Source organism: Echinops telfairi, unplaced genomic scaffold (genome assembly GCF_000313985.2).
Source record: "Echinops telfairi isolate 266 unplaced genomic scaffold, ASM31398v2 ScPeMD7_9;HRSCAF=40, whole genome shotgun sequence".
Classification (NCBI taxonomy): domain Eukaryota; kingdom Metazoa; phylum Chordata; class Mammalia; order Afrosoricida; family Tenrecidae; genus Echinops; species Echinops telfairi.
Window position 1 is genome coordinate 14,512,692 of NW_022103906.1, and position 18,707 is coordinate 14,531,398.

Genomic DNA, 18,707 nt, shown 5'->3' on the forward strand with positions numbered 1-18,707 from the left:
TCATATCCTTTCCTATGCTGCACTTCAAATTCCACAAATAGACACAACTTTTTATGAAAACTTTTACTCTAGGATGCTCCCAAGAGTGAATGTCCCAGAGACTGCAGAGACCACAGACAAAGTTTCAGGCAATGTAAAGGGTCAGGCCTGGACTGATGGTGAGCTACTCGGAGTCCACGTGCAACTAGGTTAACCCTTTATCTTCATGCCGGAAGAAGACAGTCAGCAGCTGATGACACCTTTCGCTGAAACATTCACATTAAGGGGGAAGTCTAAACAAGTCAGTTGTTGTATAATGGCAGGTGCCCATGTCTTCAAAATCTAATTGAGATGGAAGTTTAGCTAAAAATATCACAGCACTCTTCACAATAGCAAAATGGTGGAAACAACTTAAACGTCACAACTGAAACATCCATCAACAGAAGAATGGAACCAAGGCGCATGCACACAATGACAACACTACGCAACATTAAAGAGTAGCAATGAATTTGTGAGCTACTTCCTAACAAAGATCAACCCAGAGGACACTATGATGGGTGAAATAAATCCATCATAAAAGGATAAATATTGTATGAGACCACTATTACAGAAAGGTTTTCACATAAAAAGAAAGGCTCCTTGACAATTACCAGGGATGAAAGGGAGGAAGAAAGAGAGGGCAAAGTAGTAACCAGAGAGCAGACACATATTAGCGAGATAAAGAAAACAAAAGTTTAGCTATAACTGAAACTCCATGCAGGTCCCAATCGGAAGGAACACTTCATGAAATTGTTCATAAACAAAAGCAATCCCTCCACCAGAACTGAAAAGCATGACTTTACAAAAATCAGCCGTCAGAATGTCTGGTGACAGCTCACACAAAAAGATAGAAGGCTGGTATTTTCTTGTAAAACCAAAGCAAGATCTCTTTCTCTGTGAGCACTCAAATATAAACAACAGATAGGAATTAAATCTAGTATTTTCACTAAAGATACAATAAGAGCGTGGGAAGCCTGATGTTATTTTACACACAGGCAGCTATGTCCATGGTGTCAACGCCTCTGCCCAACCATCACAGTGCCAAACCAAAGAGCCCAACTCACTGTTGATAGGTCTACTCATTGCAGCCCGATAGGCAGAGCAGTATTGCCCTATAGGCTTTCCAAGGCTGTACTTACTTTTTGCTGAGTTAAGATATTTATTAGTACTTATTGACTCAAACAAGCTTCAACTACTAATTCAAAAGTCCAAGTGTTCCCCACCCACAAAAAGAAAGCATTCTTCAAAGAACTATATTTAAATCAGAATTCCATACAAAATTCCATACAAGAAAGGGAGAGAGTATTTTTTATATTACACCAAGGTGACATTCACTTGGTTTGATCAAGACGAGTTACTCCAACCAAACACACATTTTTCATATCTATGAGCCCTGGTGGCTGCTATCTGCAAGATCAGCAGTTTAAAACCATAGCTGCTCCATTAGAGAAAGATGAGGCTTTCTACATCCATAAAGATTTAGTCTTGGAAACCCACAGGGGCTGATCTATCCTGTCCTATAAGGTCATTATGAGTCAGAATTAACTCTTCGGAGTTTGGAGTTTGAGTTCACTACACGCATTGCATTAGGCCCAGTACATGCAACAATCATGTGATGTCAACATTGAGTGGTGTGACACACACTTAACTGTTTCTAAAGAGATAGGTGAGGTGACCTTCATTTCATAGGAATGGAAGCAATCTTTTTTAAAAAATCATTTTATTGGGAGCTCTAACAGATATTATAACAATCCATAATTCAATTAAATCAAGCATAATTGTACAATTGTTGCCACCATCATTTATCAGCACCCCTTTATCTCCTCTCTCCCAACCCTAACCCCAAGGAATAAATATATATATATAGCCATATCTTATGCCATCCAATGTATCCATTCACCTATAAATCTGTTATTCATTCCCTTCAAGTGGGGTTATACAGTCATCATTGCTATCTGCTCCCCTTTCTCCCCCTCCCCCCCACTCTCTTCCCATACCCTCAGGGAATCATTACTCCCATTACTATTTCCAAGTGCTTATCTACCTTGGATTTCATTCATCGAACAATCTTAATTATACAAAGGGGAGGAAATATTAAAGAACTAGAGGATAGTTATGTGTTTCATCAGTACTGTACTGAACCATGGATATGTCACCCCTTCCATGTGGCCCTTCTGTGAGGACTGTCCAACTATCATATAGGTGGGTTTTGGATCTTCACTTTGCCTATGCTCCTTCAAGTCAATTTGATTGCTTGATTTTGAACTTCTGATGCCTATTCCTGTTGACACCTCATGATCACACAGGCTGATGTGCTTCTTCCATGTGGGCTTGTTGATTCCCTGCTACATGACCAAGGAAACAACCCCAGACACTATATCTTTTAATAGCTGAGCACCATCGGCTTTTTTCACATTTGCTTATGCACCCATTTTGTCTTCAGTGATCACGTTGGAAAGGGGAGTATCATACAGTGCCACCTTATGAGAACAAACCATTCTTGTACGGAGGTAGGATTTGAGTAAAGGCCCAAAGTCCATCTGTGGAAGCAGTCTTTAACGTATCAATGAACCAACCATCCATTGCTTCATTCAGGCCAGTGCCTTTGGTTCCTGAAGTTTTGCATATTTGCCAATTTGAGGCCTTCAAGGTGAGTAACCCAAGTAAATCTGCCATCTCTTAAGGAACTGCGTCCTTTTCCATCTCCTGCTTATTCGCAAACACCATTGAAACGCCTTTTCTTAGCTCTTCTTCCACCAACCTGGCCACAACTCTGATTTGGAAATGCAAAAAAAGTTTCAGTAACCATTGTGTACTACATAATGACTAGCTCTGTGTTTGAATGGCAACCTTGCCGATAGGGTCTGTCCTCTTAAATCCCAGACTGAACATTGAGGGTTTTGTATGTTACTATCTTGACATTAAACCCAAAGATAGGATTAGTAGAAAGGACTTCTCCAACCTATAATCCGAACAAAATGGTGGTTTTTCTGCTCCATCTAGTCCCAAAATTTAAATCCTCACTTTCCAGGTTCCAAACAGATTTGGGGAAATACATGAGAAAAAGCTACCCATGATGAACGCCCTGCCCATCCTCACCAAGTCTCAGAAACAAGCCTTGGCATAGGTCAGGACACTTACTCATCCCTCAGTGCCACTGTACCCAGCCTCTAATTCAGGCTCCCAGGCAGTTCCCTTGGAATCTGGTTCACTAGTAACTTCAAGACTAAAGTTCACTAGTAACTTTAAAGACTCCAAGACTTTAAATCTTTACAGAAGCAGACTGCAACATTTTTCTCTCATGGAGCTGGCTGATGGGTTTGAACTACCATCCTTTCATATGCAGCCAAGCACTCTATCCACTGTCATGGCTGCCTAAAAATCCTTTTAGGGATTGACACAGCTTCTCACATGCAATTAAAGGCTTAAACTGTCAGTGCTTTCAGGAGGTATAATACAGTGGCAATTTCACCTATAGATATATGATTCCTAACCAATGTATTTCCTAGAACAGAGGTTGACAGCAAACCCTGGACCTCTAATCAAATTCAGCCTGCTGCCCTCCTCTTGTATAGCCCATGATCTCAGAATGGTTTCTACATCTTGTAATGGTTGAAAAATATCAGAAGATTGCACAACACATGCAAATTACCAGAAATACAAATTGCAGTGTCTATAAGATCACTATGAGGCATAATTGACTTGATGGTAGTGAATCTGGTGTTTGGAAAATAGTTTTATTAGAGCACAGTCAACCCCATTTCGTTCTAGAGCCTCTAAGGCTGTTGTCCTGCTACAGAGGCAGATCCCGGTGGTTGCAATAGACAGTGACCTGCAAAATATCATATATGTACTAGGTAGACCTTTGTGTGAAAAGGTTGCTGACTTCCGTCCTAGAACGAGACTTTGAGAGATGGAACAGAAAAGGATAAGAATGCGAGGACACAGGCAAGCCACTGTTTCAGTAAAGAGGTAAATGTGAGGCTTCTGGGAGTTCCTTAGGGAATGTATTCAGCTGCTGAGTGATGGTACTTGGAGATCTAGTGCCAAAAAGATCAGCTACTGAAAACCATAAGGTCATCATAAGTCAAAACCTACTCAAGGTGACTGGTTTTCCAGGACCTCAGGAAGAAAGTTTGGGAGCAGCACAGAAGTCAAACTAGGCTTACTGTGTCCCTTAGTCCAAGCCCAGTGCAGCAATATATTATCAGAAAGGAAGGCACCAGTAAGATACACATGCAATACAATGTGGAAGAAGTCTTGGCTGAGTTAGGGTTCAAAGAATTGGCAGTGGGCCCTATGCGCCAACAGAACTGTGCCTTCACAGAACCTTCTGGGCTTCCATGTCCTTTTCTGAAAATTGAATGAGTAGGGTTTCCATACGTAGAAAACTGGGGAAGACAGGAAGTCATTTGAGATCGAGGCAATACAGGGTGCAGAGGTCCAGAAGACTAGCTCAGACTACTGTCCGGGAGCCAGAGACAGGTAACACAGTAGATGAGGTAGAAAGGCAATCAGGGGCCACATCTTGAAGGGATAAAGTACCAAACTCTCTCCTCCTTCAGGCTGCCATTCCTTCTCTCCAATTTCTGTTCATGCCCATCTTCCAAATGGCTCTCAGAGACACTCTTGGGGTTCCTTGGCTCTTTAGGGGTTAAACTGTGCCCGCCGCTCTATTAATTCCTGCAGGAGCATCTTCAGTGCATCTATCCTGAAGTGCAAAGGGGCTTTCCTTCCTTACCTCCACCCACTCATCATCAGACCGTTTGACCTATTTGCTCCTGACCCTGGGGTAAAATCTTTGAGGGAAACCCTAGCTCCACAACTGGTAGCTTCTGCCAGCTGCTAGTGAGCACTAAATGAGATTCCTGGGACTTGGAGTTCTCTATCATGAATTCTAATGACTGCCAGGCCCCAGCAGTGATGCATACTGATGAACTGCCCCTTGCAGCCAGCTGTCCCCAATTGTCAATTGTCCACAAGAGGATTCACATTCAGTTGGGGGCCCAGCCCATCTCCAGAGATGAGAGACCAGCAGGGGCTTTGCGAAGACAATGGGCAGCTCTCTATAACCCTCAGAGCGAGGATTTCATGGTAAATGTTGAGACTATTTACAAAAGGCAGAAGGCATAAGGAAAAAACTGTTACAAACCAGGTCTCAGCTCTGCAGTAAAGATCCTAATATTATGTATGCAAACTATTTATTCTCATGTTTTATTCAATATTATTTATTTTCTTCCCCTTCATTCACCTTCTCTCTCGTGGTCTAGGTGATCTTCAGACTGTTCAATTTGAGCCTTGGATCTGAAGCCAGAAGAAAGGTATGAATCCAGGCGACCCATATAATTATTACTTGCATGACCTACAACTCTGTGTCCTTTGTCACATTACATAACTTTTCTCAAGATAGTCTTGGGCAAGCATCAAATCTGGGTCTAACAGGCTCAACCGACCTGCCCAGGTTCACAGTATGGGAAGCTAGGCATGAAGATACGCTTCAGGCAAATCTAAGGGACTGTGAATTTTGGTTTAAATATTTTTTTCAACTTTAAAATGTTTTCACAAGTTTCTAAAAGAACCAGTTAGGGAAATAGTTTTCAAACAAGCCTAAAATTCAGTATGAATCGAGTCATCTCATCCTAGCCTGAAAGAAAATAAGGGGCTCGTCTGCGATTTTCACCCAATATAACATTAGGAGGCCTGGCTGCGGAGTGGTGAGGTGCTGGGCTATGAACTGGATGGCCGGCGGTTCAAGCTCACTCGTCCCTCCATGAGAGAAAGTTATGGCTGCCAGCTTCCATAAAGATCACAGTCCTGGAAACACAATGGGGAGTCCTGCTCCGTCCTCTCGGGTTATTTTGAGTTGGAATTGACTTGACAAACTGGGTTTGGGATTGGTTCTTTTTAACGTAACATAGAGGGAATGTAGTTATCCAAGGTGACAATTTCTAGGGACAGAAGATTGATTTCTTATGCTTCATGGGAAGAGGGTGACATTCTGCAGATCGTCAAGGGGCAGGGAATTGTCGCAGACCCGGGCTAGAGAAGAGCGCAGTGAGGGAACTGCAACTCCACAACCACCACCAAGGGCAATGGCCCCAGCTGCAGCCTGCCCTCGCTGAGGCACACATCTTCCCTCCAACAGAAAGGCCACTGTGGCTCCATCTCAGCCTGGGCGTCCATGAAATATATTTTAAAGAAAGAAAAAAAACAACTATGGGCCAACCAATACCCTTGCCATGGGTTGGCCTACCTTGTACTCTCTGTTCATCAGTGTTGGACTTGACTAGCTGAGCTTCCACGTTTGACACCACTTTGCCTTGAACACTTTTGCCTCCAGCTCCTGGACTTGGACCTGCTGTTGAACAGGACTACGACGGACTCCCAAGCGTGTTGTGAGCACCTTGTTGTAGGATTCTTCCTTGACTCTTACTAGTAGATTCCAGGAGGCAGATCAGCCATTTCCTAAATCTTCTCACTCCTGGCCCATTATTCACATTTGGTCCCTAGAAAACGGAAACTCTAGTCCTGACCCTGACTAGCCTCTCTCTCTCAATTCCTGCATCCTACTGTGCCAACCCAAATGACACTCATAGCCAAGTCTAAGGTGCAATATAACACCAACTGTGGAGAGCCACCCTGGCCTCAAGAGCTAGGAGTAAAACCAAAGTGCACATTAAAGATCAACTAAACTATAAAACTGACAGCTCTTATCCTGGTGGTCTCTTTGTGGCCTTAAATGAGGCTATGAAAGAAAATGTCAAAGATAAGTGAGATACCTAATTGGATCATGCTGTGTGTTGTTTTAAAGACTTGCTCCAAACGACATTTTTGGTATGTTTTGAAGATGCATTAGTGTCAGGAAGGAAAATAGCATACATAGATAACAGAGGATTTAAGGTGGATGAGTTTAGACATAGTTTTAATATCTTTGATATCAAACAAAGTATTCATATCCCAGGACTGTAGGACATTCAAAATGTGCAGATGAATAAGGTTCTTTGATGCTAAAACTACAAGCTTCAAAACCACAAGCTGCCGGCCTTGTGGCAAGTTAAAAATAACCCACTTATGGTTCAGTGGATTTAGAGTTATAAATCCCGGCTCAAGCTCATCTGACCGTGGGTAAGACATATCACCTTTTTCAATGTGCGGTTCCTTGTCTGTGAGAAATGAGGAGGGCCCAGGGTGATTGGGTGCTGGTATCTTATGAGTAAACCCATGGCTCACAAATGTGCCAAACAGTCTCCAGGATGGATTCTTCTAGCAATCCCTACTTCAGCGACTTCTGGCCTTCTGTTGGCCCTTCTTTTGAATAAACTGCTTCTAACTAATAGAGGGGCGAGGAGGACAGCAGGGAGGCCGTCACTTCGGCTATTAAGTTACAAAAGATCATGATTTCTGCACGACTAATGAATTCCCTTCCATGAAGCAAATTGCCATGCTGGGCAGGCCCATGTGACACTGAGGGTGGTCTCTAGGCAACAGCCAGCAAGAGATGGAGCCTCTAGTCCAACAATCCTCAAGGAACAGAATCCTGGCAACAGTTACATAGGGAAGCTTCGCAGCAGAGCCGTCCCTTCCTTGTCAAGCATTAAACAAGGCCTCAGCCTGAGGTAGTGCATTGAACACAGTCTCTGAAAACCTCTAAAGAAGAGGAGCCAACTAGAATGCTTCTTTATACGGGAGAATGATGAGATGGCATCTTGCTTACTTCGGAGACATTATTAGAAGGGACCGGTGTTTGGAGGAGGCCATCATGCTTGATAAAGTGGAGTCAGCGGAAGAGGAAAACCCTCCCTGAGATGGATTAACGCAGTGTCTACAACAATGGGCTCTACATAGCAACAAGTGTGAAGACGAAGCAGGACCAGGCAGTGTTTTGTTCTGTTGCACATGGGTTATTATGCGATGAAACTGGCTCCAAAGCACTTACCAGCATCAATAATGTCCCTAAATCAAAAAGGCACTGAGAAACTTACAAGCAGGTATAAGTCCCAAGAGTCGCGTCCCTGTAGCAAAGCCAGAAAACAATCAGAATTACCAAGAATCAAGCAAAAGCCCTACTGAAAGGCCCTCTTCCTTTGGCAGCAACTCCAAGCACCAGGTCCAGATGTTGGTGCTACCCTTTCCTTCTCGATCAGAATCAACAACAGACGGATCCCCTGTCTAATCACACATCCCACAACACTTCAACTTCACTCCGATGCTTGAGAGGATGGAGAGCCTCCAAACTCTCCACCTGATGGCTCACAAATCCCCTGGGTGATTGGGGTCGTCCACTGGAGAAACAAAGCCCGACCTACTGGAATGACGGTTATTGCCACTAGTGTCCATGAATCGTGTTTTGAACATATTTTCGGGCACTGGAGTGAAGATTCAATTGTCGTAGACAATATTTTTATCATACAGGGGAGTACCCCCAAAAAACTGGAATATATTTTTCAAAGCTATGTATTTAAGATTTTTTTGTTGTGTTTTTTTTTTTTTACAAAACAAACTTATCACCTTCAAAGTACACTCTAATACACTTAATACATGTGTCAAATCTGCGATTCCATTCTTGGAAACATTTTTCAGTCTCATATGTTTGGATGGCTGACAGCACCTCCCTTGTTTTTTATTTCACCTCTTTCACATCAGCAAATCGCTGTCCTTCATGTCCATCTTCATTGGCAGAAACCAAAAGAAGCTGTACACAGCGAGGTCAGGTGAGTGCAGTGTGGGAGGCAAGAAAGACATGCTGTTTTTTGCCACAAACTGGCACACTGAGATGGCTGCATGAGCAGGTGCATTGTCGTGGGGAAAACACCAGCTCCCTCATATGCCACAAATCAGGCCTTTTTGGTCACACACTGTTATGCTATCTTTTCAGAACCTCTAAATAGAAAGCTTGATTAACCATCTGACCTGGTAGAACAAACTCCAAATGCACTATGAGTAGACATTTTTGTCCCTTCTTGAAGGTGACAGATGTCCAGAATGAGGTTTGTCATCAATCAACATTTCACCTCTTTTGAAATGAGAAAAACACTTGTACACTTGCGTTTTTGCCATAGCACTATCCTCATAAGTTGTATTCAACATCACAACAGTTTCTGCAGCATTTTTCCCAAGCAGGAAACAAAATTTCACAGGTGCATGCTGTTCTCTCAATTGGCCATCACAAAAAACAAGGTTCAAGTGAAACTGCTTTGACAGAAAAATTCACTGTGACCAGAGAGGACCTTCCTAGGTGATGCCAGTGGGTGCACTAACTCAGAGCCAGTTGCTCAATGCTCACTTAGTAGGAACAATGTGTACTATGGAAGTTCCACCCAGTGGAGCTTTCTTCCTTTTTTTTCAGGGGGGCACAGGGGAGGGGTAGCCCCTCAGATAATATGTTATATCATAACTCTGTGGTTGTTTTTGTGATACACAATTACCATTAGGGCAGTTAACAGGGTTTTAAAATGATTTTCCGGCTTGTAATGTTATTGTTGCTGAAGAGCTGGAATTCATTTGGGAAATTCATAGGGAAATCTATCAGGAAGTGAGTATACCCCTGAGTTTTCACACTCTTTGCTCAAGGACAAAACAGACCTTTAAAATGTCATGGATAATTAGTTAGCCTTTCTACAAATAGGATTTCTTACTCTGGAAGAATCACCAACTTTGCCAGTCTCGGGAACAGATGTCCTCGTTAAGAGGTGACCAGATGTAGAATAGTTGTGTTTCTGGAAGAAAACAGGTGGGATGAAATGGTGGAAAGGACACAAGCTTAGAGGAAAGGAGACCCAGGATCCAGATCTGGTTCCAAGTGACTTTCTCAACTATAAAACAAGAGGATCTGAAGACTCTCTCCTGTTCTTAAAATCCTCAGCTATAGTTAACTATATTCTCAAATGAAATAGATACTATGTAGGCAACATAAACTTCCAGCCAGGTAGCCAAGGCACCCACAATTTTTCTTTTTTTCTGAGACTGGCTTTAAAACTTTTCAGAGCTACCTATCTACCTATCTATAGGTAGCAAAGGTTTGACAATAAATAGAATATCATCAAATATTAGATATAAACTGAGATCTTTGTTAAAGATTTTTCTTAATGTCTCTAATGGTATAATTGTATCTCATAAAAACATGGCTACTATCTCTAGTTAACTTTTAAATAAATGCTGATCAGTCAGACTAAACCATTATCTCTACAATCTTTAGGGTACTTTTACTAAAAAGTACCATTTCCTCCCAATGATGGAGTTGTTAACACACTTCTGAAGCACAAGGCACCTGCCAAGTTCACTGCTTTAATAACAATAACCTTGTGGCAAATTTAGTGAAAAAATGTATCAAAGCTCAGGAATAAGAAAATAATACTCAAGTGAATATAATAATGTGAATACTTTGAGTTCAGAGAATCATACTTTTGACACCCCACCACTACCACCATGTCTGAATGCCTTTCCAGTTATATTAGGGTGATGGAGTTGTGGAAATACATAATATTTTATGGTCAGGATATCCAAGTTTTTCCTTCACCAGTAAATCAGCATCAATTTATCTTTGGTCTGTGAATGCTGGGAAGAGATTCTGGGATGACAAAAGGCATATCCTGGGCAAATGCCTTCAGTACCAAGTTCTCCAATAGCATCATGACTCAGAACATCTGCCATTGGCAAAGATGCGTGAGATGCACTGAGCCAAAGAGAGCCCCACATAATAAATTGAATGCATCTGTAGAATTCTTTCTCTCCCTGAATGCTCTATTGAAGAACAAGAGCACTATCAGAGCCATGTTTCCTCTAGAGTCCTGATTAATAAGTCTCTGAACAAGATCCTAACTATAATAAGAGGAGAAGCTAAATTAGTTAGGACTGTTTTCCAAGCAAGGAAGACAAAGGTGGAGAATAGTTTGAAAACACAGCTATGCGGCTGTATAGAATTGCCTGTTAGAACATTCTTCTGAAGTAATGGCAAGAGCCCCAAGTGGAGACTAGATTCTTCCATTCCAGTGTTAGTTGACTCCATGACCTTATTAGATAAGCCATTTAACATCTTTGATCTGCTCTTCAAATCTGGAAAATAAAAATGATGGCCTAAATATCTTTCCACAGAATTCTCTTGCGTTGAAATTCTTCTACCTGCATTCTTCACAGACAAGTGAGAAAGAAGAAACTAATGCTTGTGGAAACGTGAAGTCTTTGGAAGTGAACACAAAAGATGAGTGAATAATTCTCAAATATGAGCCACTAGTTATGGATCCCATCCTAACACTTCGAGGCAAAGGAACTCTTGCCATGGAAGGGCTGAAATCCAAGACTTAAGCTTATAGGAAGGTGTCCTGGTATCCTTTCTGTCTTTGGTCCTTGTGAACGAGGACTCTGGTCTTCCTGGTACCTGCCATCGGGAGACAGCTCAGACAGGGTTCGTCCCTCTGGGGAAGTGTGATATGAAATGAACAAATGGTTCTGATTGCAGAAAGGACAGAATTAAGGACTTTTCCACAGTCAGGGTTCTTCTGAAACTTCAGTTCTGAAAATTCAGTTCCTGAATTTTAAAAGCATAATGTGACATTTTAACATATGGCAGGGAGATGAATTTGAGATAGTTTCAAAGTGCTTAAAAGATCTTCATTAAACACAGTTTTCCCTTATTACAGATCTAATACGTCCTATTCTCATCTGGGCTATCAGCAACAGAGTAAGTAATTACCATTCAACTTAGGCCGTTCCAGTGCATTAGCTCAATACTGATGATTCAGGAGAAGCTATACATGAAGAACAAAATGCTGATAAAAAAACAAGTCGGCATGAAAAAAAATGCTGCTGCCGTATCCCATTCAGCTCTACCTATTGTAAAGAATGAATCAAAAATAAAATAAGGTCAAAGGTAAATATTAAGACTATAAAATAGAGCTGTAGCTACCGAGATAACAGAAGAAAGCAAAAACATGTCTTGAATACATGATCAGTTTCGGAGGATCACCAGTCATCAGTTACAATGCTTACCTACGTGTAACGACTGGATCCAAGGTACACTAAACACCTCCAAAGTGAAAAGCCCATGAAGCAGGTAGGCATTCAGTCAACATACTTGAGTCAACTCTTGCTCCAAGCTAAGACAGAGGATACAAACGTGAACGAGGCACTGTCCTTACCCTACAGGACTTTAGGAAGATTGAAATGATGAAAAGTATTACAATATGATGTTTGATAGAATTATGCACAGGGAGCAAGTGAACTGTATATGCGGGCAATGAGTGGAGCATCTAACCCGTAGCAGACGGAGACCTGGAAGGCATTGGAACGAAGGCTCTCCAGAGGTGGGCCTTGAAAGAGAAAGGTATTAAGGCATGTGATTGATATAAGAAGCTATAAGCGTTCCATGTAGAGAGGATAGCACCTGCAGGAGGAGGAGAGCAACGACAGAAGACGGTTGTTGTTAAGTAAGACTAGGCAGGAAGTGTGAAGGTGGGGGTGGGGAGAATGGGGAATCTAGGAGTTTTAAGATGCTAAGAACACATGGGGCCAAAACTTGGGAAAGATGTGTTAATTTGAGGGGAAAGAGTATGAGATGGATGGTATTAGTGTGGGTGAAATACAAGTAAGGGCAGGGGAAAAAAAGAGAGATCTAAGATAACCATTTTACCCAAACCAAACTGCACCAATGAGTGAATTTTCCACCCAGACTACTTAGTGTGAAGTTCATTAGACTGAAAAAATTCTTTAGGCCAGAACCCTAGTTACCAGTTAACCAACATGAATTGAGCTCATATTATATTCTTGGCATTTGGATGAACAATGATTACTGTGATTTGATAACAATGTCTATTCGAATCGGGGAGGTTAGATTAATACACTTGAATCGGAAAACAGTAGACATGACCAGTACATGGTGGACTGTATCCTAATCCTGCTCAGTGCTGGAGGAAGACAAAGAGGAAAGTGGAACGAAGACTATGAAAGAAGAACCTTGTAACCACGAGGGCATCATTTTAGCAGAAGGAAGAAAGGCCTGTCTCTTGAATGGGAATTAACTGGTGTGGCTTAGAAAAAGGTGACTCTTCTATATTCAGGCACAGTAGAACCAGTTCCATGGACAGTGAGGATACTGGTCAACAGTGATGCTGACAGTGATATGGGAGTGGACAGCAGAAAACCAGCTGAATCAGAATAAAGTTCCAAATGACTGATGGCTGCATGGACCAAGGGGAAAGTCTAGGTACAAAATCAACAGAATGGAGAAGAAACATCAGAAATAATTTGTGGTCACCAGTCTAGGGTACTAACTCGACTGACAGAAACAGGAAAACAGAACACAAGTGCTATTTTCAGTGATGAAGATGACAAGTTAATTTGTTTTAGCTTTGGGTTTGTTTGGTTGTTGTTGTTTTTTCCCATAAGTCATGCAAATAAAGAATTAGAAGAGATCTCAGAGGTCATTTCCTTGGATCCCTCCAATGGCATGACCGAACACAGCACACTGAGCCTGGAGTGACAGTAGAACCACTTGTGGGAACATCCAAACAGCAGAGAAAAGCAGGAGGAGAATTACATGGGACATCAAGACTGGGGACATAGACCTGAGCGTCTGCTGCCATGTAAATAGTTGTGGAGGCCATGAGCCTGGCTGAGAGGAGAGCTGAAAGAGAATGCTGGAACAGAAGAAGACAGTACGAAGGGCTGAAGCCTAAGCTGGAGAAATGGAACAGGAGGGAGAGAAGAACTTATACAGTCTATGGAGAAGGGTCCATCAGAGAAGGCCAGGACAGGAACCAGAAGTGTGGGATGAGATCCAAGGAAGCAGTTCACTAAATACCGTGAATTGCTACAAGTTGATCTTTTAGCCTTCCATTACTTATAGGTTCACTCTGCATTTATTTCTCTCTCTCTCTCTTCCTCTGTGTGTGTGTGTGTGCTCTGTGTCTCTCTCTCTCTCTCTCTCTCTCTCTCTCTCTCTCTCGCACGTGCGCGTGCTCACTCACTCACTCGCTGTAATCACGAGCTTTTCTATCTGTGTTGGGTACAAATTCCCCATACCTACCTCTCTATGCCCTCATCAAAATATCCAACATATAAAAAACTAGGGCTGCTCATAACTTCCTTCTGGGAAACCATTCTGAAGCCACACTGGGGGTGGGAGTCTTCCACTCCAGCTATTGTGTTGGATATCTACCCAGTCCAATCTTCTTTGGTTTGGATGCTGGAGCCAGTACATCAAACCAATAGTCCCCTGGCCTGACTAGCCCAGTGCCCCAGTTTCTGTACATTTCAGGTGTTTCTTTATGCAGGAGACAAAAGCTGTCATGTGTGAGTTAAATGTAAATGTAGTCTTTTGCAAATGCAAATACATAAGATGGGACAGACTAGGAACACAGATGACTGCAGGAAAAAGCAAAGAGTGACAAGAAAACAGTGACAAAGAAGGGGCTGCAGATTGAGTTCATCAAGGCAGGCTTTGGAAGACAACATCTTGAAAAGTTGAGCCTGGCTACAAGCCCAGAAAAGAGACAAGCGGAAAGACTCTTGGGCACGGGGCCCACGGAGGAGTCAGCATACGTCTGAAGTGTCAGGGAGATGCCTGGGGAGCAGTTGTACCCTAAATTTAGGGGCAATTCTTTCAAGGTTTGGGCCAGCAGAGAGAGATTCATTAGTCCAATAGAGAAGCAAAGCCACATCAAGAACTGAAACATAACTCTGGCTGGGCAGTGACACCATTTCAATGTGTGTGGTCTATGCTGGCAGATTCTCCACCAGAGTTACTTCTTGATTTCAGAATAGCGGGGTATGACGGGGCTGACACCAACTTTAATCTCTCACGTGGCAGAGGACAAAGACAACAGGCACATACAGAGAACTCTCAGCTCAGAGGTGCCCTGGCATTTAACTGCTTTCTCTACGAAAAGCTACAAACCACAGAGATAAACCAAAGGCACAAAGATTTGAAGTAAAATAATTCATATCAGAGAAGACTTTGAACAAACAAACAAACCAAAGAAACAAGGGTTCACAAGGGACAGTGAATGCTGGGAGAAAAAAGTAACCTTCCCTTAGGCTCACCCATGTATATAAGCAGGGCACAATTTTCCACGGCCTTTCTACATTCTTCTGTTGCCTAAAATGGTTTCCTGCCTTTTCTTTTTTTGTGTGTACCCACAAGTCCATTATAAAAACAACTGAAATAGCAGAATATCAGTTCACTTTACTCTATTTCTTGTGGAAGTTTCCAGTTGAAGTCATAATTGGAATTGAATCGATAACATCTATGGAAGGAGATGATGGAGAAGTACAACATCACTGGTCGGAAGATCAGAGGTCAACTGGAGACAAACCATCCATTAGCTCTCTACAAACAAATCCATGAGAGCCAACAGTCTTGACTGTATCCTACCAGAATTGAGAGACAATCCCAAGAATAGAGGAGTTGTGGGATGACATCAAGGACAACATACATGAAAAAATGGAAAGATCATTAAAAGACATTCAAAAGGGGGAACCAATTACAATGACCTACTATAACCCCCTCCCAGGGGCATGGACAACAGACAAGGGGGTGCAGGGAGACATCAGACAGTGCAAGACATGAAAAAATAATAATAATTTGTAAATAATCAAAGATTCATGAGGGAGGGGAAAAAGATGAGGAGCTGATACCAAGGGCTCAAGTAGAAAGAAAATGCTTTGAAAATGATGATGGCAACAATATGTACAAATGTACTTGAGACAATGGATATATGTACAGATTGTGATAAAAGTTGTACGAGCCCCCAATAAAATGATTTTTTTTTAAATGAGGAGCTGCTGCCAGGGGCTTAAGTGGAGAGCAAATGTTTTAAGAATGATGAGGACAATGAATGTACAAATGTGCTTTACACAATTGATATATGTATATGGATTGTGATAAGAGTTGTATGAGCCCCTAATAAAAAGATTTTTTTAAAAGACATTCAAAAAAGAACAAAGTGGATGGCAGGAGATACTGTAAAAATTGTTCTGGAACTTAGAGTAGCTGAAGCAAATGGCAGAAATGAGGAACCAAAAGAGATAAACAGAATATTTCAACCGATGTCACAAGAAAAAGAGTAAAGCGTTACAATGCAATGTGCAAAGACTTGGAGTTAAAAACAACTGAGAAAGAAGGGCATGCTCCACATCTCACAAGCCGAAAGAACCGAAGAAAAAAAACCCAAGCCTCAAGTTTCTCTATTGAAGGCTTCTATGAACAAAATACTGAGTGACACAGGAATCATCAAAGGAAGATGGAAGATGTTCAACCATCTCAGGAGGCTTGTGGTATGGAAGGGAGCAATCTGTGTTGCAATGAAGGCAATGGAGAAAAACAAGGCTCCAGGATTTGATAGATACTAATTGAGATGTTGGCACAAATGCATATAATGCCAAAAGTGCTGACTTGCTTTGGAAGAGAGCTACCTGGCCAGCTAACTGGAGGAGATCCATGTCTGTGTCCATTCCAAAGAAAAGTGATCCAATAGAATGCATAAATTATCAAACAATATCATTAATATCATAGGCAGGTAAAATTTTGCTGAAGGTAATTGATAAGCTGTTGCAGGAGTGCATCACTAGGGAGCTGCAAGAAACTCAAGCCAGGTGCATGAGAGAACATGGAAGGAGGAACATCACTGCTCAACGGACATCAGATCAATATTGGCTGAAAGCATGCTGTTGTTGCTAGGTGCCAGGGAGTCAGTTCCGACTCATAGCCAGCTTACGTAGAACAACAAAACGCCACCCAGTCCTACACCATTCTCACAATTGTTCTTATGTTTCAGCCCATTGTTGCGCTCACTGTATCAGCCCATCTCCTTGAGGGTCTTTCTCTTTATCACTGCCCAAGTATGCTTTACCAAGCATGATGCCCTTTTCCAGGGATTTGTCTTTCCTCGTAACATATCCAGAGTACTTGAGCCTCCCAAGTCTCACCATCCTTGCCTCTAAAGAGCATCTGGCTCTACTTCTTCCAAGATAGATTTGTTGGTTTTCTCGGCAGTACGTGATGCTTTTCATATTCTTTACCAGAATGCATAATTAAAATGTATCAAGTCTTCGTCGGTCTTTCTTATGTTTAATATCCAACTTTCACATGCAGATGAGGTGATTGAAAATGCCATGACTTGGGTCAGACGCACCTCAGTCGTTTCTGGTGAATCCCTTCCTATGATGCTAACCTTTGTGTCCCTAGCTTGTCTCGCAAAAGTTCATCTAACTTCCATTCTCAATATCAAGTTGGACTATTTATTTTGCTTTTCAATACTTTAAAGAGGTCTTTTGTGGCAGATTTACCCAATGAAAGCAAAGAAGACCAAAAAGATGTTTGCTTGTGTTTTACTGACTGTGCAAAGGCATTTGACTATGAGAGTCATAAAAAATTGGGGACAACATTGCAAAGAATGGGAATTTCAGAACTTGTAAGGGTGCCCCTGTGGGACCTGTACAGAAACCAAGAAAAAGTTGTTTGAACCAAACAGCATCAGGACTGTATTCTCTTAACAATATATGCTTACTAATTTATCCAATGTATACTTAGCAAATAATTCAAGAAGCTATCCTATATGAAAAAGAACACAGCATCAGGACTGAAGGAAGACTGTGACATACAGATAAATATTCATCTTAATGCAGAAAGCAAAGGAGACTTAAAGAATTTATTGATGAAAGTCAAGGACTATAGGGTTCAGCATGGAATACATCTCAATATAAATAAGATAAAAATCCTTACAACTTCACCAATAAGCAAAATCATAAGAAAAAACCCCAGAAAATACTGAATATATTAAGAATTTCATTTGACTTGGGTTACACAATCAGCACTCAGGACAGCAACCATCCAGAAATCAATTGACGTATGACACTGCAGAAATCTGCTTCAGAGGGCTTCTTAAACATACTGCAAAGTAAAGATGTCACCTTGAGAACCTGGCCCAAGCTGGGGTCATTTCAAGTCCCTCATTTGTATCTGAAAGCTAGACAAGGAGTGAGAAAGACTGAAGAAGAATCAATGCCTTTGACCTATGTTGGTGAAGAATATTTGATATATTACGAAATGTCAAAATGAAAAACAAATCTGTCTTGGAAAAATTACAGCCAGAATGCTCCTTCCAAGTAAAGGATAGCAAGCCTGCATCTGATATATTTTGGACATGTTTTCGGAAGGGACCAGTCTCCAGAGAAGGACATTATGCTTGATAAAGAATAAGGCCAGTGGAAAAGCAGAAGATAACTCAACAAGATGGATTGGCACAGGGTGGAAAACAGTGAGCTTAGACATAGCAACCGTGGAGAGGACGGGGTAAGCCCTGCCAGGGTTCGTTCTGTTGTACAGAGGGTAGCTATGCCTTGGAAGCAGCTCAACGGCTCCTCACACCAACAACCATCATCTATGATCCATTCAGCCCAGCCTTCTCTCACACACATCCTCCTGAAAGCTCTTATGTGTAGCTTCATAACACAGCACGTGTTCTTGCACATAAGAGGTGCTTCATAAGTAGGCGCCTGGGAAATTGACAACGAAGTCCCTTTAAACAGAAGGTGAACTCCAGGTATCCAGAGCATCCTGTTGCTCAATTAGTTCATCTTGAGTTTTCCTGCAAAGTTCCTGGGTTTCACTTCTGTGGTGAATCTCTTCCTATGATGCAAAACTTTGGGTCCCTAGCTTGTCTCTTGAAGGTTCACTCTAACTTCCATTCTCAAAA

The 18,707-nt window shown here is 41.9% G+C and overlaps 1 protein-coding gene and 1 pseudogene across 4 annotated transcripts in view; both read right to left on the reverse strand.

The window, feature by feature from the left end:
* Positions 1-18,707, reverse strand: part of MSRA (methionine sulfoxide reductase A) — a 569,740-nt gene that overhangs the window by 370,641 nt on the left and 180,392 nt on the right. The gene's annotated exons all lie outside the window — the stretch shown is intronic.
* On the reverse strand, positions 2,500-3,093 carry LOC115868275 (annotated as a pseudogene).